This window comes from Rhinatrema bivittatum, chromosome 4 (genome assembly GCF_901001135.1).
Source record: "Rhinatrema bivittatum chromosome 4, aRhiBiv1.1, whole genome shotgun sequence".
NCBI classification, from domain to species: Eukaryota; Metazoa; Chordata; class Amphibia; order Gymnophiona; family Rhinatrematidae; genus Rhinatrema; species Rhinatrema bivittatum.
This window is the reverse complement of record NC_042618.1, coordinates 371,125,676-371,149,108: the sequence shown is the minus strand read 5'-3', so window position 1 is coordinate 371,149,108 and position 23,433 is coordinate 371,125,676.

Genomic DNA, 23,433 nt, shown 5'->3' with positions numbered 1-23,433 from the left:
AAGATGTTTTTTCTAAACAAGCAGCTGATGTGCTTCCACCACACAGACCATTTGACTGTGCCATTAACCTGAAGCTGGACACAGAGCCACCCAGAGGAAGAGTTTATCCAATCTCATTATCAGAAACCGAGGCCATGTCGGCCTACATTCAAGAAAATCTTCAGAAAGGATTCATTAGACCATCTAAGTCACCAGCAGGGGCCAGATTCTTTTTTGTCAGCAAGAAGGATGGATCCCTTCGTCCTTGCATTGACTATAGAGGTCTGAACGAAATTACGATCAAGGATCGATATCCTTTACCATTAATTTCAGAGTTGTTTGATCGGCTCCAAGGTGCAAAGATCTTCATGAAGTTAGATTTAAAGGCCACTTACAACCTTTTCCGCATTCGTCAAGGGGACGAGTAGAAAACAGCCTTTAATACTCGCGATGGCCACTTTGAGTATTTAGTGATGCCATTTGGTCTGTGCAACGCCCCAGCCGTTTTTCAAAATATGATGAATGACATCTTGCGAGACTTGCTATACCAGTGTGTGGTTGTATACTTGGACGACATCCTCATCTTTTCCAGTGATGTCCAGAGCCATCAAGCAGATGTCATCAAAGTCTTGCAGAGGCTGTGAGATAATCGTCTATATGCCAAGCTCGAGAAGTGTGCATTCCACCAGGAGTCTGTTCCCTTCCTAGGATACATTGTGTCCAACAAAGCCTTCCCAATCGATCCCCAGAAGATAAAAAGCATGCAAGACTGGCTTCAGTCTACCGGTATTAAAGTTCTCCGTCGCTTCCTGGGCTTCACTAATTATTATCGCACATTCATCAAGAATTACTCAACCTTAACAGCACCACTTACTGCCATGACTAAAAAAGGAGGCAACCCATCACAGTGGTCTCCGGATGCCATCTCTGCCTTTCAAGCTCTCAAGGAGGCATTCCTCAAGAAACCTTGTTTATGTCATCCTGACCCTCATCGGCCATTCATTGTCGAGGTCAATGCCTCTAATGTTGGCGTAGGGGCCAAGCTCAGCAAGCACAATGATACGCATACTCTTCATCCCTGCTCATTTTTCTCAAGACGCTTTTCGCCAGCCGAGAGAAATTATGGCATTGGCGACAAAGAGTTGCTCGCTATCAAGCTTGCATTCGAGGAATGGCGTCCCTGGCTAGAAGGTGCTCAACACCAGATAAAAATGTTCACTGATCAGTCACAAGAACCTGGAATATTTACGTCATGCACAGAGACTCAACCATCGCCAAGCTCAATGATCATTATTCTTCAACCGATTTGATTTCTTGCACAAATCCCGTCTTGCTGATAAGAACATCCAGGCAGACACCCTTTCATGCTCGTTTACACCTGAAGATGTCCCTGACGCACCCCTTCACATCATCAACCCAGAGAAGATAGGTCTGGCTGCTACCCATTCTGTTCCAGCGGGTAAGACAGTGGTTCCTCAAAATCTTCGGAAGAAACTTCTGAACTGGGCCCATGACTCCCAGTTAGCTGGTCATCCTGGACAGGCCCGTATGCTTGCCACCCTTCAACGCTTTTATTGGTGGCCATCTATGAAAAATGACGTCCAATAACCGTCTGCTTGAACAGTAAATATGAAAATAATTATTTAAAGAACAAAAGTAGATATATATAACAAAAGAGACAAAGAAAACCTCACATAATAACCTTATACAGATAAAAAGGACCCCTATCTCAAATAACTCTGCCATAAACAACCTACTTATGTTAACATTTCTCTTAGTAAATGCACGGTCAGTCGCAAAAAAATTCCAAATTATCACAGATTTACTGTACGACAATAAACCAAACTTCATTGCAATAACTGAATCATGGTTAAAAAAATCAGACATAGTCCTAAAAAATCAAATAGCACATACAAATTACGAGATGTTTTCAGTCCCTAGAATAAATAAGCGCGGAGGTGGACTCTTACTAATTATTGAAAAAATTTTTAAATGTAAACCAATACCAATAACACCCCCACCAAATCATGAAATTGCCATTTTTGATACTAACAATATACAAATATGCCATATCTACTGCCCATCAAACCTCCTAGAATTAAATATCTCACCACTAATTGAGTTTCTTACAACACACTTAAACATCTCTAAACCTACCCTAGTGCTAGGAGATTTTAATCTTCACATGGATGTCCACCCATTATCAAACACATGGCAAATACTAATAGATACTATGACTGCATTAGGCTTCTCACTATTAACAGACAAATCAACACATAAAGCTGGACACTCCCTGGAGCTCACCTTCATCAACCACAACTGTTTAGAACACTGTAAAACTGATTACACGCAAATTCCCTGGTCAGACCACTTCCTTATTCATTCCAACGTACAATTCCTTAAACCTCAAATCAAACAAAATTATAAACCCTTAGAATTTAAATATCGACCACCTTTCAATATTGAAAAACTAAACAACAAACTAGAGGAAAAACTAACAGATATTGACTACAACAACTGCAGTTCTGCTACGGAAACATGGTTAGACTCAACCAAAAAAATAGCTGATGAAATAAACCCCATCAAATCAATACATAAAAAAGAAGCAATACATAATAATCCCTGGCACAATGAAAAAGTAAAAGATGCAAAAAGGACTCTCAGATCAATGGAAAAAAGATGGAGAAAACACAAAACAACCAATACCCTAACCAAATACAGAAAACATCTAGCTTTTTACAAACAACTAATCCTTAATGCTAAGAAAGAATACTACAGCAATAAAATAGAAAAATTTGCTAACAATCCAAGAACCTTATTCTCAATAGTATCAAATCTCACCAATGACAAACAAGAATCACCACAAAATCTACCAGAATCAAAATGTAACAAAATTGCCAAATTTTTCAGTGACAAAATTACTAACTTAAGAAATAAACTTCCAAACACTAACAATCAAGAAATTAAAATGCAAAAAAGAGATGTTAACCAATGGTCGTCATTTATTGAGATATCCGAGATGGAAGTGGAATACGTTCTAAAAAACATAAACCCGGCTCCACACAAAATCGACTCAATACCAACATTTGAATTTAAGAAAACAGCTAACACAGTCTCCCCTACATTAGCTAAGATCATAAACCTATTCCTTGAAGAAGGAACTATGCCAGATATGCTAAAAAGGGAAATTATAAAACCAATCATAAAGAAAAAAACAGTGACCCCCATGATCCTCAATAACTACCGACCAGTCTCAAATCTTCCCTTAATAGCTAAACTAATAGAAAAAACAGTACAGAAACAGCTAGCTGAACACCTAGATAATAATAACATACTATATCCATCTCAACATGGATTCCGAAAGCACTACAGCACTGAGACACCACTTCTTTCGCTAACAGATAACATTCTAAGAGGTTTTGATAGTGGTAAACATTACATGCTAGACTTATCAGCAGCCTTCGACACAGTAAACCATAAAATACTACTAAAAAGACTAGAAGAAATAGGATTACACAGCAAAACAATAAAATTGTTTAGTTCATATCTAAATAATAGGTTCTTTCAAGTTCAGATCAACAATGTATTTTCAGAAAAAGTCAATCTCAAAACAGGAGTACCGCAGGGATCAGCCTTGTCTGCAACCCTCTTTAACCTATACATGCTGCCCTTATATCATCTGCTAGCAGGTCTAGGAATCATACATTACATTTATGCAGACGATATTCAACTAATCTTACCAATTGAGGACACACTAGAGAAAACGTTAAACCTAGCTAACATGTACCTAGACATTATAAAACAACTGCTAAACCGAATGGAACTTGTGATTAATATTGAAAAACCAGAATTTCTACACTTAGAACGGAAAAATATTGAAATCATCCAAACTCCAATAATCCTCAAAGGCAACCAGAAAATTGAACTAGCAGAAAATGTACGAAACCTTGGAATAATAATGGACCCAGAAATCAATCTAAAATAGCACATATCGCTAAAAGTAAAAGAAGGCTATGCAAAACTCATGGTACTCAGAAAACTAAAACCACTACTAACACTAACTGATTTCAGATCAGTACTTCAAGCACTAGTGTTCTCCAGCATGGATTACTGTAATGCCTTTTTACTAGGACTCCCAAATTCAACATTAAGGCCACTTCAAAACACAGCAGCTAGAATACTAAAAGGAGGAGGGACCATATAACCGAAACCCTGGCAGAATTACATTGGCTACTTATTGAACACAGAATTAAATACAAAGCCCTATGTACCATACATAAACTAATACATGATGACAAATCGGACTGGTTAAACATAGCATTGTGAGTGCGCATCCCACACAGAAACCTTCATCGGCAAATAAAGCACACTTAACCATTCTCTCAGTAAAAACAGCAAGACTAACTCAAGTGAGAGAAAGGGCCTTATCTTTAGCAGGCCCCACACTTTGGAACACAATGCCTCTAGAGATCAGATTGCAAAGAGATCTCAAAACCTTTAAGAAAAGTTTAAAAACATGGCTTTTTAAACAAGAATTTTATAAAGAGATTGGAGAATGAAAATATACAGGAATAGGCAGAAGAAAACCAGAACACAGCACTATTCTAAGAATGTGCATTTTAATAATCTATGAACTCTACCTCACAATAAATGTAATTGTAAACACTATAAATATGATTTTTACCCGTGAACTGTACCTTACAGGTACACTTGGTCATGACCTACTTCACTAAACAATTGATTGCCTTTAACAATTTATTGTAACTGAACCTTTTGTGGCACCTGTTAGAATGTACTATAGTACGCATCCACCTATATTAATTTATGTGCCTACATGTAAACCATTGCGATGGTATATAATTTAGCGACGGTATAGAAAAGAATTTAAATAAATAAATAAATAAATAAATAAATAAATATGCCATACTGGGTCAGACCAAGGATCCATCAAGCCCAGTATCCTGTTTCTAACAGTGGTCAATCCAAGTCACAAGTACCCACACATTAAATAAACACAAATGCAGCTCAGAAGTTCTATGTATCTCAGAAAAAACACATAAACTCCTGATAGTTTCATTAAAATATGCATAAACCTCATTAATCCTTTTTTGAAGATGTGGGATCACTGTCATTACATCATCAACATCTGGACTTGAGCAGAAGTGTAATGAGCATTTTCCTGCTATGGTGTCAATTTGAACTAAAGGCATGAAACCAAAAACACTTGCCCAAACTTCAATGATCTCACTCGCTCACTGCACAGCAATCAGTGGGCAAAGTGGATAATTAAAGAAAAAAAGCAGAAATCAATAACGTTTGGATGAAAAAAAATCCTTTTATGTGTATTTTGAAGGCACAAAGGCTATTGGTAAAGAATTTGGGAATGCTGAAATAATTTGTCAGGGCCACTGATCTACTTTGATTCGGTAGCCATGGAAAGGGTTGCAAAATTTGGTCCTTGTCATGGAATTGAAGGATCACTTTGGAATCACAGTAACCAGGAGCCTCTCTCCCTCCTAACCCTGTCCAACACTTACCTTCTGACTGTTCCTGTTATCCACCACTGTCAGAGACAACAAGAGGAGGAGGACAAGCATCAGTGCCCTGGTATAATTCCTCTTCCTCCATCACCCACAAAAAATGGTGTCACTCTTAGAGCTACATAGTACAGTGTCTCGCATGGTTCAAAGTGCAACTACAGTTTCTGACATCAGAGGAGGCGATACTACTGACCTCATTTTGCCTGGCTTCCAATTAGCTGTGATGGGTGAAAAGGTGAATGAGAGGAGGGATGGGGGGATAGGTCTGGGAAGTGAATTGTTGGGAAGGGGTGTGTGTGTGAGAGAGAGAGAGATGATCATGTGTTCGTGAATGTGTGTGTGAGAAAGGGATCACATAAAGGATTAGGGGTTGAGGCAAGGACCAGGGATGGGAGAGGAAAAAAGGGAAAGAGGGCTAGTGGGAGGGGGATAAAGGGATGAAATGTGAAGAGGAATAGGAACAGAGCCAGTGGAAGAATAGCTCACTTTCCTCAATCCAGGTCTTTCCTCTCATGATCCCATCGCCTCTCACTTAACCTCTATCTCCACTTGCCCCTTGATTATGGATTCCTCCCTTCCCTGAACCTGGATTCTTTCCCCAGTATCTCTCTCCCAATCGTGACATATCCCTCTCCCTCCTTCTTTCTCTTCACTCTGATCCTAGAACATCCACCCCTCCCTTTCCTCTTACCACCAATTCTAGATCACTGTTCCTTCTTACTACTCTCCCAAATCCAGAGCCTCACTCTCTTTCCCTCCTCTTTCCCCCTTTTCAATCTTCCCTCCCAATCCCTGATCCTTCCTCTCTCTCCCTTTCCATATCCTCGCAACTCCTTTCCTGTGTTGATCCCCTTTTCCCTTTCCTGCACTGATATTTGCAATCCACTTTTGTCACCCAATAAAACAAAAATAAATTATACAGAAATACAAGCAACATTGAAAAGTATTTTATTTGAATATTGTAAAATAAGATTAAATTTATATATTATGCATACTAAATACAATTAATCTTATATATTTATGCAGAATTTTCACAGAATTTCAGAAACTTTGCCACAGAATATTCTAACTCTTATTATAGAAAGGAATACTGTTTTATTTCTGGCCCTCCCTTTTATATGACCATTACTGCAAAGAAGGGAGGAAAAATCATTTCAGAAACAAAATATCTGTCATTTCCAATTCTGAAGCCTCATTCTTCCCATTTCACCCTTCCTAGAAAGCAAGACTTTATATCTTTAAACTACAAAGTACATGGTCCTCTATTTAAGGGGTCTGGGAAAGGACAAAATCTAGGCATCTGACTAAAGACACCACAGTCATCCTTTGACTGACATTTCAGTCAGGAAATGATCAATCTCATAGAAGCCCATTGATACCTCTTTGCTTTCATGATCATTACAGGCATACTGGATATAGTAGGGGAAGGTAGATAAGAATGGCATTCACACAGGATTAGAAAAGAAAAGCCAGGCATATTTAATATCAAAAATATTAATGCAGTTTAAGCTGCAATCAAACATATTGGTCCTGTACTTGGACAATCATCAGCAATAGATATGTAATATAGAACAAATATTTATATACTCACTCATGGGATAGGTGACAATGCCCTTTCCTGGTGAAAAGACAGTAAACAGAGAGTAGGATTAAATGGACAATTTTCTCAGTGGAGGGGGGTGGTCAGTGGAGTGCCTCAAGGATATGTACTGGGACCCGTGCTTTTCAATATATTAATAAATGAAATATGACGAGTGAGGTAATCAGATTTACAGATGATACAAAATTATTCAGAGTAGTTAAATTGCAAGCAGATTGTGATAAATTGCAGGAGGACCTTGTGAGATTGGAAAATTGGGCATCAAAATGGCAGATGAAATTTAATGTGGATAAGTGCAAGGTGATGCATATAGGAAAAAGTAACCCATGCTGTAGTTACACGATGTTAGGTTCCATATTAGGAGATACCACCCAGGAAAGAGATCTAGGCATCATAGTGGATATTGAAATCATTGGCTCAGTGTGCTATGAATGTTAGGAATTATTAGGAAGGGAATGGTGAATAAAATGGAAAATGTCATATTGCCTCTGTATCGCTCCATGGTGAGACCGCACCTTGAATACTTGTACGATTCTTGTCGCTGCATCTCAAAAAAGATATAATTGTGATGAATAAGGTACAGAGAAGGGCGACCAAAATGATAAAGGGGATAGAACAGCTCCCCTATGAGGAAAGACTAAAGAGGTTAGGGCTGTTCAGCTTGGAGAAGAGACAGCTGAGGGGGGATATGATACATGTCTTTAAAATCATGAGAGGTCTAGAACGGGTAAATGTGAATCGGTTATTTACTCTTTTGGATACTAGAAGGACTAGGGGGTAGTCCATGAAGTTAGCATGTACCACATTTAAAACTAATTGGAGAAAATTCTTTTTCACTCAACGCACAATTAAACTCTGGAATTTGTTGCCAGGGTATGTGGTTAGTGCAGTCAGTGTAGCTGGATTTTAAAAAGGTTTGAATAAGTTCTTGGAGGAGAAGTCCATTTCCTGCTATTAATCAAGCTGACACACGGGCCGATACAGAAAACTTCGCGGGAGAGCGGGCGAGCGTCCGCTCTCCTGGGCGCATGATCCAGTAAATAAATTTATGTAAATGAGGGCCCATGGTAAAAGGAGGCGCTAGGGACACTAGTGCGTCCCTAGCGCCTTCTTTTTGACAGAAGCGGCGGCTGTCAGCAGGTTTGACAGCCGACACTCAATTTTACCGGCGTTGGTTCTCGAACCCGTTGACAGCCACGGGTTCGTAAAATGGACGCCGGCTAAATTGAGTGTCCATCTTCCAACCCGCGGGCCACAGGAAGATTTTTAATTTTTTTTTTAATTTTGGGGCCTCCGACTTAATATCGCTATGATATTAAGTCGGAGGGTGTACAGAAAAGCAGTTTTTTCTGCTTTTCTGTACACTTTCCCAGTGTTGGCCGAAATTAATGCCAGCCTTTGGCAGGCATTAATTTCTGAAAGTAAAATGTGCGGCTTGGCTGCACATTACGCGGGAATAACTAATAGGCCCATCAACATGCATTTGCATGTTGCAGGTGCTATTAGTTTCGGGGGGTGGGGGGGGGGGGGGGGGGTTGGCCGCGCGTTTTCAATGTGCTATTACTCCTTACTGTATAAGGGGTAAACATAGTGCGTCAAAAATGCACAGCCAAACGCAGGCTAACAGTGCACTCCACCAGAGCGCACTTTACTGTATCGGCCTGTTAGAAAATAGCCACTGCTATTACTAGCATCAGTAGTGTGGGATATACTTAGTTTTTGGGTACTTGCCATGTATTTGTAGCCTGGATTGGCCACTGTTGGAAACAGGATGCTGGGCTTGATGGACCCTTGGTCTGACCCAGTATGGCAATTTATTATGTTCTTATGTTTCTTAACAATGAAATAAATGCTCTTCATACTATATGAAATATATTTGGGCTGGCTGAAGGGAAATTCAGCTATCTCTCACATAGATGTGTTCCTGTGCATCATTGTTTTGTACACTTCTGAATTCAAAAGTTGTCATTCATCAATAGTCCCAGCAACATTTCAGATTTAGAATTGTTGCAAATGAGATCACACAGTCATTTCCGAAAGGTTCGTCTGTGCCATGTAATTACAGGATAAACTTCACTCATTTCTCAATAGATCTGAGTGCTCAATTTATTTTATTCTCTGACAAAGCCAAGTGGACAAATCCACTTTAGCTTTTGTGATGTCATTTGTGCTGTTCGGTATGCAGGGGAACTGCAGGAAAGCAGCTTTCAAAAACTTAAAGTTCAGCCTTACCAAGAAACTGCTGGGCGAGTGTTACTGATCACTTGGCTGTGGTTTTGTGGTATTGCAAAATGCACTTTCAAACAAATAAGTGAAGGTTATAGATTCTCTGTTAAGAAAGTCCTTCATAAATCAACCAGACCTCCAGCCCTCAACAATAAAGTGGTTGTCTGAGCATACCCATTTTCTGTTTTCCAGCTCCACATAATCATGATAATTGGGGGTCGATGTATATTTTTCCAAGCGATTAGGTTGTTACTGGAATTGGGATAGCTAAGGAGCAGAGTAGATGATTAGTAATTATTGAAATGTTTACTGAATCCTACTGAACTGACCCTGATAGCACAGATATCCACTTACCCTAAAACACAGTAAAATATATCTGCAAAGCAGGTAATACTATGCTTTGTCTACCATAAAGGACCTCCTTTCATTTCACTTTAGATTCACAAACTGCCCTAAAAGTTACTTGAGGTCTTTTGGGTTTTTCTAGAATATCAGGTTTTCATATAATTATGACTCCTTTGTAACACATTTCCATTTTCTGTACATATTTTGTCATGAACTTACAAATCTGGAAGTGCAAGAGACAGAAAGCGTGTAATTCAGGTTTACATTTCTTCAACTGATGCACTTAGAAACACATTTGAAACTGTAAAGTGATCTGCTCTCAGCTTTTCTTGGATTGCACTTGCAAAGTATTTTAGAAACATTTCACTGGTCAATTGATACAGTACTGTAGTACAAAATAAAAATGCACTTTACTCTGAGGCAGGACTCATGTCTGTTGTTTAGGGTTACTTGCTTGTTTTATTTTTTCAGTCCTGATTTTACCTTAACAAATGCAAGGGCCTAGAGTTCTGATTTCCCTATGAAAAAAAAAAAAGAAGCACAATTATAAATCCATGCGTGCAGTGTGCTAAAACAAGGACCAGATAATCTTTTCTTGAAAAAGCAGAACTAGGATTGTTACATTGTAATAAATGGGTAAAGTTAGATGAAGACCAGATGTCCATCATATTCAACTTTATTCAGGTGTTTCTGCCAGGTCCCTAGTGGTGATTCAGGGAAGAGTTAAAAAAGAAACCACTGCAACAGTTTCTCACTTCCAGTAGAAGATTTACCTTCATGGACTCAATATGACATCATCATCCTGGATCAGTGACTACATTTTAAGTGCCACTATTCTTCTCACTGAGACTGTTGTCCTCCAGACTAGCCATCTTCCAAATAAATAAGTCTATAGATACAGTCCCTGGAAAGATATTCCACAGCTCTGTTAATCTCAATGTAAAAAAAATCCTGCTGGAGAAATTAGGTTGCTGGGAGTGGAGTGGGGGTGGAATGGGGGAGATGAGGAAGCATAGGCCCCTTGATGATGGTGGGGGTTCAAGGGATGGGATGAGGGCATGATCAGGATGTAGGCAACAAGATGCTCAGGGTGGGGGATGATGAAGTCACCGCGGTTCTTATTACTTAATGTTGGAGGCGGGGATGAAATCTCTGCAGCCAGCATACACTTGTAGGGGCAATGTGCAGGGTGATATTTGATTTGAGTTCTTTCAAAAGTCAGAATGTTAAGCTTAGAGCTTTGCATAGCATAAATGCACTTTGTTTGAAACGTGGGGAAGTTTCTATTACATATACTTGTGAAATAAAATCCCCCTGACCTTTCTCATCCCTCTTTAACTGAAACATCTGAATTAATTACTGAATGCACTTTACAATTTAATCATGTTCTATGTCAGAGCAATTTTAATTTCCACACTGACAATCCCATAAGACCAGGTGACATTAAATGTTTAGAAACAATGTGTGACTTGAGATTTGACCAAAAAGTATTAGTTGAGATACATAAAGCTCATCATACACTTCATTTAGTCTTTATTGAAACCTCTGATATCCCAGTGTACACATTGTCTTTTTCATTGACTGATTATTATCGACTTACTTTTGGACTTAATATTAATTCTGTATTTTTGATAATAGAAAACATTACTTGTCTATAAAAAAAACATCACAGTATAGATCTGGAAGGTTGATCAATGGAAGTAGACCATTTTCTTTATGATTTTGCTTCAAAGTCTCTAGAAACCAGTGACTGAATGCCTACTAAGAACTTGCTCAAATTCTCTTTGGTATCGCGCTGGCTTGAGGACTTTGAAACAAGAAGTCTGAACAGAAATGGAAAAAGATTAAATCTCCTGTAAATCTTTCCTGCTGTAAGTAAGGAATTACATATTACAGACAAAAAATGGGGAGGTCCATATTCATAAGAATTTAGCTGGATAACAGAGGTTATCCAACTAAATTAATATTTGGGCACATATCCAGCTAAATTTTTGTTGGATAACTTTTCTTCTGGCTAAAATTTGGCCAGATAAGTTGGAGACATTCCAGTGACATAACAGGTGGGAGCTGAGTTAGCCGGATAAGTTACCTGGTTAACTCCGATATTCAGAGTTAACAGTTTATCCGGCTAACTCTTTAAAAATGGCACGGGCCATCCAGTGTTCCTACCATGTGACAGGGGCTGGCCAATGGCAAGGATACCCTGTCTCATGGTAAGGGCAAAGGGCCATCAGCGCTAGGGATGTGAATCGTTTTAGGACGATTAAAATTATCGTCCGATAATTTTAATATCGTCTTAAACCGTTATGGAACACAATACAATACAGATTCTAACGATTTATCGTTATAAATCGTTAGAATCGTGAGCCGGCACACTAAAACCCCCTAAAACCCACCCCCGACCCTTTAAATTAAATCCCCCACCCTCCCGAACCCCCCCCCAAATAACTTAAATAACCTGCGGGTCCAGCGGCGGTCCGGAACGGCAGCGGTCCGGAACGGGCTCCTGCTCTGAATCTTGTCGTCTTCAGCCGGCGCCATTTTCCAAAATGGCGCCGAAAAATGGCGGCGGCCATAGACGAAAAAGATTGGACGGCAGGAGGTCCTTCCGGACCCCCGCTGGACTTTTGGCAAGTCTCGTGGGGGTCAGGAGGCCCCCCACAAGCTGGCCAAAAGTTCCTGGAGGTCCAGCGGGGGTCAGGGAGCGATTTCCCGCCGCGAATCGTTTTCGTACGGAAAATGGCGCCGGCAGGAGATCGACTGCAGGAGGTCGTTCAGCGAGGGTTCCGGCGCCTCGCTGAACGACCTCCTGCAGTCGATCTCCTGCCGGCGCCATTTTCCGTACGGAAAATGGCGCCGGCCATACGCGTATGGCCGGCGCCATTTTCCGTACGAAAACGATTCGCGGCGGGAAATCGCTCCCTGACCCCCGCTGGACCTCCAGGAACTTTTGGCCAGCTTGTGGGGGGCCTCCTGACCCCCACGAGACTTGCCAAAAGTCCAGCGGGGGGCCGGAAGGACCCTCCTGCCGTCCAATCTTTTTCGTCTATGGCCGCCGCCATTTTTCGGCGCCATTTTGGAAAATGGCGCCGGCTGAAGACGACAAGATTCAGAGCAGGAGCCCGTTCCGGACCGCTGCCGTTCCGGACCGCCGCTGGACCCGCAGGTTATTTAAGTTATTTGGGGGGGGTTCGGGAGGGTGGGGGATTTAATTTAAAGGGTCGGGGGTGGGTTTTAGGGGGTTTTAATGTGCCGGTTTTTCGATTTTTCGATTTTTCGATTTTTAACGATTTTTCACGATTTTTCACGATATTTTACCCCCCCAAACGGCAACAATACGATTCCCTCCCCCTCCCAGCCAAAATCGATCGTTAAGACGATCGAGGACACGATTCACATCCCTAATCAGCGCCATTTTGATTAGTGGCAGCCGACGGCCCGGGAGTGGGAGATTGCTCCCGGGACCCCCACTGGACCACCAGGTACCTGTAAAATGTTTTTTGGGGGGTCGGGAGGGTGGGGGAAGCAAAGGGATTAGTTTTAAAGGGTCGGGGTGTTATTTTTGTGTGCTGTTTTTCCCGCCCTCCCCCAAAACAATAAGAGAACCCCCACGATCAATATCGTAGGGTTTTCCTATCGTTTCGGGGGAGACCCCGATTTCTGACGATTTTGAAAATATCGACGATATTTTCAATCGTCCGAAGCCTGATTCACATCCCTATTAGATACGCGCACCGACACAGTTTCCCCATTCCATTTTTACCCAGGTAAAGGATAGGACTTCCTAACCCCCCCTAGTTAAAATGCCTCCTTTTTACTCTTTTAGCCCCAACCCTTAAAAGCCCATTAACTAGTCTCATTTTTTTGTTTCATCTCTTACATGCCATCCATAGCAGAAGTAAAGTTATGCGGTAGGGGACCCTGGCACGCACTTGTGCACATAAATACTTATGCACACATTTCATGTAACATACCTGGACCACTCATCCCCCCCCCCCCCCCTTTTTTTTTTTTCTTTTCCCATTTGTGCACATATCGGGAGACATGCACGTACTCAGGTGCTTAAAATCTGCATGGTGCACACTGGCTCCAGATACTCCCGGCTTTGGCGTGTTTAAGGCTTTTAAAATTTGCTGTTATGAATGGCCCAACTTTTGTTCTTGATCCACTCCCCTCCAAGCTAGTTAAAAATGCTGAACTGGGCCTAGAGCAATATCTTTTTTCAATTGTTAATAAGAGTTTAGAGCATGGTTACTTTCCATCTGTATTAAAAGAGGATAGAATTTGCCCTCTTCTTAAAGAAGTCTCTCTTGATCCTAATCCATTTAAACATTATAGTCCTGTGTCCTTTTTTTTTTGGAAGATTATTAAAAAAAAGGTTGTAAGAAGACAAATAAATGTATTCTTTCAATAAACAAACACTTTTTACCCTAGACAGTCGGATTCTTTGCCAGTCATAGCATGGAAAGTGTTAGCTGCCCTTATAAATGAGGTTAGAACTAAGATTGATAGGGGCTTAGATGCCCTTTTTGTTTCAATTGATATGTGAGCAGCATTTGACTTGGTGGTCTATCATCTTTTAGTACAGCAGTTGATTGACCTAGGAATTGTTGGTGGAGCTCTGTCATGGTTTGTTTCTTACCTATCTGATTATTCTTACCTGGTCAGCTGAGCTAATAAATTCCCTGAGTCTAGATTGCTCAAATGTGGTATACCTTGGGGTACTATTTTAACTCTTCTACTTTTTAATCTTTATCTATCCCCTTTAGTCACTCTTATTCAGAGTAAGGACTTTAGCCATTTTTTCTTTGCTGATGATATCCAAGTTATTGCTTATCTCCATTGCAATTCTGTGGAAGAACTGGATGAATTCAACTCTTGTGTCAATGCTGTAGCCCTGTGGTTCAAGGACCAGAAACTCAAAGAAAATCCAGAAAAATCTGAAGCTCTGTGGATTACTAGGAAAGCCAAGTCTCTGATCTGTAATCCTTGAATGGCTGGTAACATAGTAACATAATATCATAGTAATGACAGCAGAAAAGGACCAAATGGTCAATCCAGTCTGCCCAGCAAGTTTCTTATGGTAGTAGTAGTAGTATTTGCTATGTCATGCAGGTTACCCCATGTCACTTTTAAGGATAGTACCTGCCGTTCAATGCACTTATCCCCAAGCCTTATGATAACCCATACAAAAATTCTGCTAGCAACATTTTTAATGGATGATGAGCCTTTTTGAAAATCTCGACAATGCTGCTTGACATGCTTTGCTTATGGACTTGCCCGTAGAAGCAGTCCTGTGCTTTTTTTCCCTTATGTCTGCATATCAGTACCCCTGACTGTAAAAGTCAGGGCACATGTTGGTTATCGTCTGAATTTAATTCCCCTTACCCCCACCATCAAAGCAGAGAGCAATGTTGCAGTTGCATGAAAAGCATCAAGGCTTATAGGTTAAGAGAAGTAATCCCATGCTTTCTATTAAGGGTAGTAAGTATCGCTCTGAGCAGGTTACTCCCATGCTTATCAGTACCCCAGACCATATATGACAGGGCCCTCATTGGTTGCTGTCTGAATCCAATTCCTCTTTTACTCTGCTGTTGGAGATCAATGTTGCAGTTGCATCAAAAGCATCATGGCTTACTGGTTAAGGGTGGTAATCTCCATGCCTTCTGATAAGGGTAGTAACTGCCACATCAGCAAGTTACCCCCATGCACCCTTTTCTTCAATTCTATCCTCTAGCCTTTAAGGGGTCCACAGTCTTTATCCCATGTCCTTTTGAATTCTTTGACTGTTTTTGTCTTCACCTCCTCATCTGGAAGGGCATTCCAGGTATCTACCACCCTCTCCATGAAGAAATATTTCCTGACTTAGTTCTGAGTAGTCTCCCCTGGAGTTTCATTTCATGATCTCTAGTTCTACTGATTTGTTTCCAGTGGAAAAGGTTTGCCATTCATGCATCATTAAAAACTTTCAGGTATCTGAAGGTCTGTATCATATCTTCCCCACATCTCCTCTCTTCCAGGGTATATATATTTAGATCCTTCAGCTTTTCCGCATTAGTCTTCTGAGACTGACCTCACACTATTTTGTTGCCCTCTTTGGACCGCCTCCATCCTGTCTATCCTTTTTGAGATATGGTCTCCAGAACTGATCACAGTACTCCAGGTAAGACTTCACCAAGCACCTGTACATGGGCATTATCGCCTACTTTTTGTTACTGGTTATTCCTCTTTCTTTGCAGCCTAGTATTCTTCTGGGTTAGCTATTCCCTTATCACATTGCTTTGCCATCTTCAGATTGTCAGACACTATTACCCCAAGTTCTCTCTCTTGATCTGTACACATCAGTCTTTCACCCCCCATCATATAAAGCTCTTTTGCATTACCGCATCCCAGATGCAGGATTCTGCACTTCTTGGCATTGAATCCCAGCTGCCAAAGATATTGAACAGAACTGGTCCCAACACTGATCTCTGTGGGGCTTCACTCAACCTGGCTTTCTCATCACAGTATGTTCCATTTACCATTACATGCTGTCTCCTATCAGTCAACCAGTTTGTAATCCACACCACCACTTTGACACTCATTCCAAAGTTTCTCATTTTATTCACAAGCCTCCTATGCAGGACCATATCAAAAGCTTTGCTGAAATCCAAGTAGATCACATCGAGTGCTCTTCCTTGATCCAATTCTCTAGCACCTATTCAAAAAAATCTATTAGATTTGTCTGACAGGACTTTCCCTTGGTGAATCCATGCTACCTTGGGTCCAGCAACCCTCCTGATTGTAGATAATTCACTATCCTTTCCTTCAGCAGTGTCTCCAATAATTTTCACACCACTGAAGTGAGGCTAGCCAGCATCTAGTTTCCAGCCTCCTCACTGTTACCACTTCACAACAAATCCTGTTGTACCACTCCCACTTCCAGGGGGTCTATTGAACAGGTCATTCAGCAGACCCACCAGTACATCTCGAGCTCCCTCAGTATCCTGGAATGACATCATCAGGTCCCATGGCCTTGTCTACTTTCAGTTTAAGTAGCTCTTCCCATACATTCTATTCTATAAATGGAGTTTTGTCTAACCCCCTCCCCCCCCCCCCCCTATCTACAGTCTTGTCTACCAGCAATGGTCCTTCTCCAGGGTCACTTTTAATGAACACTGAACTGAAGTATTTGTTTAATATTTCCACCATTTCTTCATCTCTCTCCACACAGTTTTCCTCGTCACCTTTCAATTTCATTATACCACTTCTGACCTCCCTTATTTCACTGATATATCTGAAAAATGTTTTGTCTCCTTGCTTTACCTCTTTCGCCATCTTTTATTATGCTTGACCTTTTGCTTTCCTTATTTCTTTCTTCATCTCCCTCAGTTTTAACAGATATGCTTCCCTGTGTTCCTCTTTTAGGATCCTTTTTAATTCTTGAACATTATTCTTTTTGCTTTAATTTTTTCAGCCACCTCCTTAGAGAATCAGATTGGTTTCTTTTTCCTCTTACTCTTGTTAACTTTCCTAGTATATAGATTTGCTGTCTTTGTAATAGCTCCTTTTAATTTGGCCCACTGTTGTTCTACCTCACCCATTTTCTCCCAGTCTTCCAGTTCTTCCTCCAGGTGTGTCCCCATTTTGACAAAGTCCGTATTTGTGAAATTCAAAAATCAGGCCTTTGTGTGACTTCTCTGGATCCTATTTGTGATGTTGAACCATACCATCTGATGATAAGTGGTACTCAGGTGAGCCCTTACCCAAACATTAGAGACATTATCCCTGTTAGTGACAGTAGGTCGAGTATCACACCCTCCCTCGTGGATTCCATTACCATTTGTTTGAGCAAAGCCCCTTGAAGGGCATCCACTCTTTCTCTACTTTTTGTAGATTCCACAGAAGAAATGCTCCATCCAACCCATATCCAGCAGATTAAAATCTCCAACAAGCAACATTTCTTCCTTTGTGGATGTCCTCAATCAGATCTCTGTCCATTTCTTCTGTCTGAGTCGAAGGCCTGAAGATCACACCTGTAAAAATGGAAGCACCATCTTCTTTTTTTCAGATGGTCCATAATGCTTCTTCTTTACCCCACTCCCTTGCAATTCAGTTGCTTTATATTGTTTTAGACATAAAGGGCTACTCCTCCCCCTTTTCTTTTTTTAACTTTATTTTTATTAAGGGGTAGATTTTCAAACACGGCGCATTCGTGTACTTTTGCTGGCGCATCAGGCGCAAGCAAAAGTACGCGGGATTTTAGTAGATACGCGCGTAGTCGCGCGTATCCGCTAAAATCCTGGATCGGCGCACGCAAGGCTATCGATTACGTATAGCCGGCGCGCACCGAGCCGCGCAGCCTACCCCCATTCCCTCCAAGGCCGCTCCGAAATCGGAGCGGCCTTGGAGGGAATCCTCTAACGCCCTCCCCTCACCTTCCCCTCCCTTCCCCTCCCTTCCTCTACCTAACCCACCCCCCCTGGCCCTGTCTAAACCCCCCCTTACCTTTGTCGGGGGATTTACGCCTCCCGGAGGGAGACGTAAATCCCCGCGTGCCAGCGGGCCCCTAGCGCGCCGGGACGCGACCTGGGGGCGGGTACGGAGGGCGTGGCCACGCCCCCTGGGCCCGCCCCCAAAACGCTGCCGACACGCCCCGAAAACGGTGCGGCGCTCGGCCCCGCCCCGACACGCCCCCGACACACCCCCCTCCGAAAACCCCGGGACTTACGTGAGTCCCGGGGCTCTGCGCGCCGGTAGGCCTATGTAAAATAGGCTCACCGGCGAGCAGGGCTCTTAAAATCCGTCCCTAAGCATTTATATGTAACAAAGTATATAAAAATAACTTTGCACAGCAATGTGAATGGGAAACAATGAAAAAAAAATAGAAACAAAAATTTACAAAATAATATAACTTCCAAATATCAAACAGTTCTTATCCCATTCTAAATTACAATAAACCAAAAAAAAAAAGGAGAACATCAGGAAATATAATAAAATAATAAGGCCTTAATAAGAATATAACAACTCCTGAAAATATAATATAATCAAGCTTGCTGATCCAAAATGGGAACTGGTGAAGATGTTAAGGCTTTTCTTGTGTCAATAATGAACCTAAGTTGCTCAGGAGAGAAGAAGAAATAACTATCAGAACAGTATTTAATAAATCATTTGCAGGGATAACGTAAGATGAAAGAGGTTCCTAGATCCAAAACTTGCTGCCTAAGAATAAGAAATCTTTTCTTCTCCTGAGTGATCCTTGACAAATCTGGATATATTCTCACAGCCTGGCCATGAAAATTAGCATTTAAATTCTGAAAATATAAGGACATAACTTTGCTTAAATCCATATCAGTTACAAATGAAACAAGTAAAGTAGCACATTCAGTGATTTCATATCAAGACGTTTCCAAAAACGGAGACACATTAAACAAAGTAGGCGGATTAACCTGATTCGTTTGAACATTAGAGCAAGAAGAAAATGATAGGAAAATAGCCTTGTTAATAGAAGGTATTGTCTCTATGGTCAGTTGTAAAATGTACATTAAGTATCTTCTGAGAGTCATAATCAGAATTCCTCACTTAATCTTAGGGAAATTGAAAAAACAAAGATCTTGAGACATTTTCTAAATATTAAACCCTCCTGGAAAGCACGCCCCATTCTTGAATTAAAGTGGTCTGAACTGTTACGATTTTTTTCCAATTCCTGTTTAAAGGCAACAATCTTATTTTCATGCTCAGTTAGTTTTAAATCATGTTGAGAAATGTTGGATCCAATTTAGAAACAAAGGAGTCCAATTTATTAGTAGAAGCAGTTAAGACTTGGCCAAACTGAGCCATAAGCTCCCATAATGAATAAAACGTTACCTCCACTGGTTTTTTTAAAGGACTGCAGAAACTCACCCTAGGGCGGCTGGGCTGAAGTTCCAGAATCAGAATTAGCCATAATCTTTCCTGCCTCTGGAACAAATGAAGATTGAATAGGCTGCCGCAAAGTATCCATCATTGGCGAGGTCATATTCAACAGCCGAGGAGATGGCAAAACAGATGCAGATTAAACCCCGCCCCCTGCATGGACTGCATAAATGCATCATCTTCTTGCACCGCTGCAACCAACTGAGAGAGATAGTGTCTCAGCACTGGAGGAGAAGCTTGATCATGGAGGCTGAGGGAAACCTTCTCCCCAGAAGAAACCAGTGCTCCTCCACCGGAATTCACAACAGGGACTTCACCGCCTGAAAGTTCAGGTGTTTAGGATATGTAAGAGGTGATCACATGCTGTCCAACTAGGTAAGGTATTTCGGGGGGGGGGGGGGGGTAATCCCTCCCCTTCCTCTTGCATTTGGGAACCATAAATCTTGAACAAGTTCAAAGAAGAAACCAGGGGGTGTGCACAGCAGCTTTCAGTATCCCACTTTATGCAGCCATCTTGTTCCCTAAATATCTCCTCCCCCTTTTCTGTCCTTCCTTAACAAGTTATAGAACAGGATGGCAGTATCCTAATCATGAGAATCAGTGAACCATGTCTCCATAACAACAACAATGTCCAAGTCTGTCTCCACCATTAGGGCTTGCAGGTTTGGGATTTTATAGCTCAGACTATGAGCATTTGAGGTCATAGCTTTCCAACTGTTCTTCCTAGTTACTGTTTTTTTTAACTGATTTTGTTACTTTCTCTTCACACTTCCTGTATTGCTTGGGGGTGACATGCCAATTTCACTGGCCACCTCCTGCCACCCCTGCTTTGTAATTTAAATGCCCGATAATGTATGATCTGAAATTTTCACTTAGCATCCTCTTTCTTGCCACAGACAAATGTAGGCCATGCTTACCATATAACCTTTTATTGCTCTATACATGGCCCCAGTCTCCAACGTACCCAAAACCACTTTCCTTTCAGGATTTGAGCCAGGAATTTAAATTATTTATATGGCATAGCCTTCTCTCCATTTCTATGAACAGGTAGTACTTCAGAAAAGTCAATAGTCTTTGCCATGTGTCATTCTCAGTAATTGCTTTAAAAATTGATGGCAATCTTACCTTCTGTACTCAGATATCATCTGTGATTCAGTCTTCATATTTTTATTTTCATTTACAATTTATTCATTGGATTAAGCCCTTTCTTAAACTCCATGATGTCTGGACACTAGTGCACAGTGTCATTCTGTCAAGACTTGACTATTGCAACATCCTATATAAGAATTTGTCGTCCACTCTTGGATATCTTCGGCTGTTACAGAAAACAGCTGTCAAATTGATTTATGGTTTAAGGAATTTTGGAAAAACTTTGTTGATTTCCGGTTTTAGCAAGAATAAAGTTTAAGATCTTGTGTCAGCACAGGTGGTCAACCACACCACTTGACAAATTTATTCACCCTGTATTCTCCACTAAGAGCTCTGCAATCTTCTCAATATCACCTTCTTAAGCTACTTCAACCTTTATTTATTTATTTAGTTAAAAGAACTTGTTATCTGTGCCCTCCAATGTTTGGGGCTGGTTACAATAAAACATTCATAAATAAAACAAAGCACAAACAAAAGACAAAAACAAAACAATCTGGACACTGCAAGCTATAAAATAATCAATTAGGTTAGAAATTAATTGTATCTCTGGACAAAGGTAACTGAGACAGGGCTACGGTTTATGGATTACTAATGTCTTGATATACCTATTAAATAGATAATTAAAGCAAATCGAAATTCAGCCTTTTTACTACTGGTACAAGGCCAGTGATGGTGAACTCCAGTCCTCGAGTGCCACAAACAGGCCAGGTTTTCAGGATATCCACAATGAATATGCATGAGATAGTTTTGCATACAATGGAGGTAGTGCATGCAAATCTCTCATATGCATATTCATTGTAGATATTCTGAAAACCTGGCCTGTTTGTGGCACTCGAGGACTGGAGTTCACCATCACTGTCCTAGACTACATAAGAACATAAGAAAATGCCATACTGGGTCAGACCAAGGGTCCATCAAGCCCAGCATCCTGTTTCCAACAGTTGCCAATCCAGGCCATAAGAACCTGGCAAGTACCCAAAAACTAAGTCTATTCCATGTTACCATTGCTAATGGCAGTGGCTATTCTCTAAGTGAACTTAATAGCAGGTAATGGACTTCTCCTCCAAGAACTTATCCAATCCTTTTTTAAACACCGCTATACTAACTGCACTAACCACATCCTCTGGCAACAAATTCCAGAGTTTAATTGTGCGTTGAGTAAAAAAGAACTTTCTCCGATTAGTTTTAAATGTGCCCCATGCTAACTTCATGGAGTGCCCCCTAGTCTTTCTACTATCCGAAAGACTAAATAACCGATTCACATCTACCTGTTCTAGACCTCTCATAATTTTAAATATCTCTATCATATCCCCCCTCAGCCGTCTCTTCTCCAAGCTGAAAAGTCCTAACCTCTTTAGTCTTTGTCATTTTTTTCAACACTCTACTATAGTAGGTTTTATCTATGGAACTTTTACCTCATAACTGCTGTATATTGTTAGCAAGATACAGTATGAGTGTCAATTTTCCAAGCATACATTGCATCCCCCTAAAGAAAATTTAGGGCTAGATTCATCATTCCATGTGGAATGATGATCTGCTGCGATAAAGGGGCAGGGTAGCGAAAACAGGGGTGGGAGGACACTAGTGTGCAGCTGGCTACATCAAGGCGGTGCGGTTTCACCTGCGATGGTACCACTGTGCCGCACACTATCGCCCCCATAGTGCCACGCTAAAAGGTGGTGCTATTTCCTGTGCTACTGCCTTCGCTACTCCTCTCTCTTCCCATTTCCTGCTCCCATCTTATCCTTTTCTCTTCATGCTGCTCCCTCCTCTCTCTCTCCCTCTTGTCCTTTCAATCTCCTCTCTCTTTGCCCATGCTCTTTCCTTACCTCTCTTTAACCCCTCCTTATATCCTCCTACTCTCTCTCTCACTCATCACGTTCTATTTCCTCCTCCCCATCCCCAACCTCCTCAACCTGCCGTGTCTTTCTACCATCCCTCCCCTATCTCTTCCAATATCCCTGCAGCCCCTCCCCTTTTACCATATGGCTGATGGTAATGATTGGAAGGGGCTAGCTCTAGGCCACAGCCAATAAGAATGGAGGTGGCTGACAAGGAAGGAACTTCCTGGACCTTGGGGGTTGGATCCATGGGCTGTACCAAAGTACTTATTGATAGTGGTGACACAGCATGATGGGAGAAGCAAATGTTCATGGGGGCAACTGGAAAGCAGGACGTGCTTCTCTCCCATGTGCTGCTGCTCCCCACCTCCTCCTACCACCTACTGGTCAGACTTCCTTGGGCCAGCCAATAGACCATGTGGTGAAATGGGTTGAACAACACAGAAAGCAGACAGACTGACCTCTCCTTGGGCTTCTCACAGCCCTTCTCAGATAACCAGTCCTCAGTTGCCTTGCCAGTGGGACATTTCAGAGTGACCTGGAGCAGCAGTCCAAGCCAGAACATAAATGTTTCCAAAAAAAAACAGAATATAATCAGAATGGAGTCACTACCTTCCTTTTCTTTAACTGGCAAATTGCATGCTGATGCTAGCCTATTATCTGTAAATTTAGTAGACAGGCAAAAACCATTGGGACCAATAATATCCAATAGAGAGCAGTTAAATGACAAATGAATCATTATTAACTCCTGGCATATGACAAACTTATTGTATAAGATCAAGTTATTGCAGGCAGTCTGCTTTTTATTAAACAGTTTAAATTAGACCATCAAGGACAAAGTATATTTGAGTGAACTCAA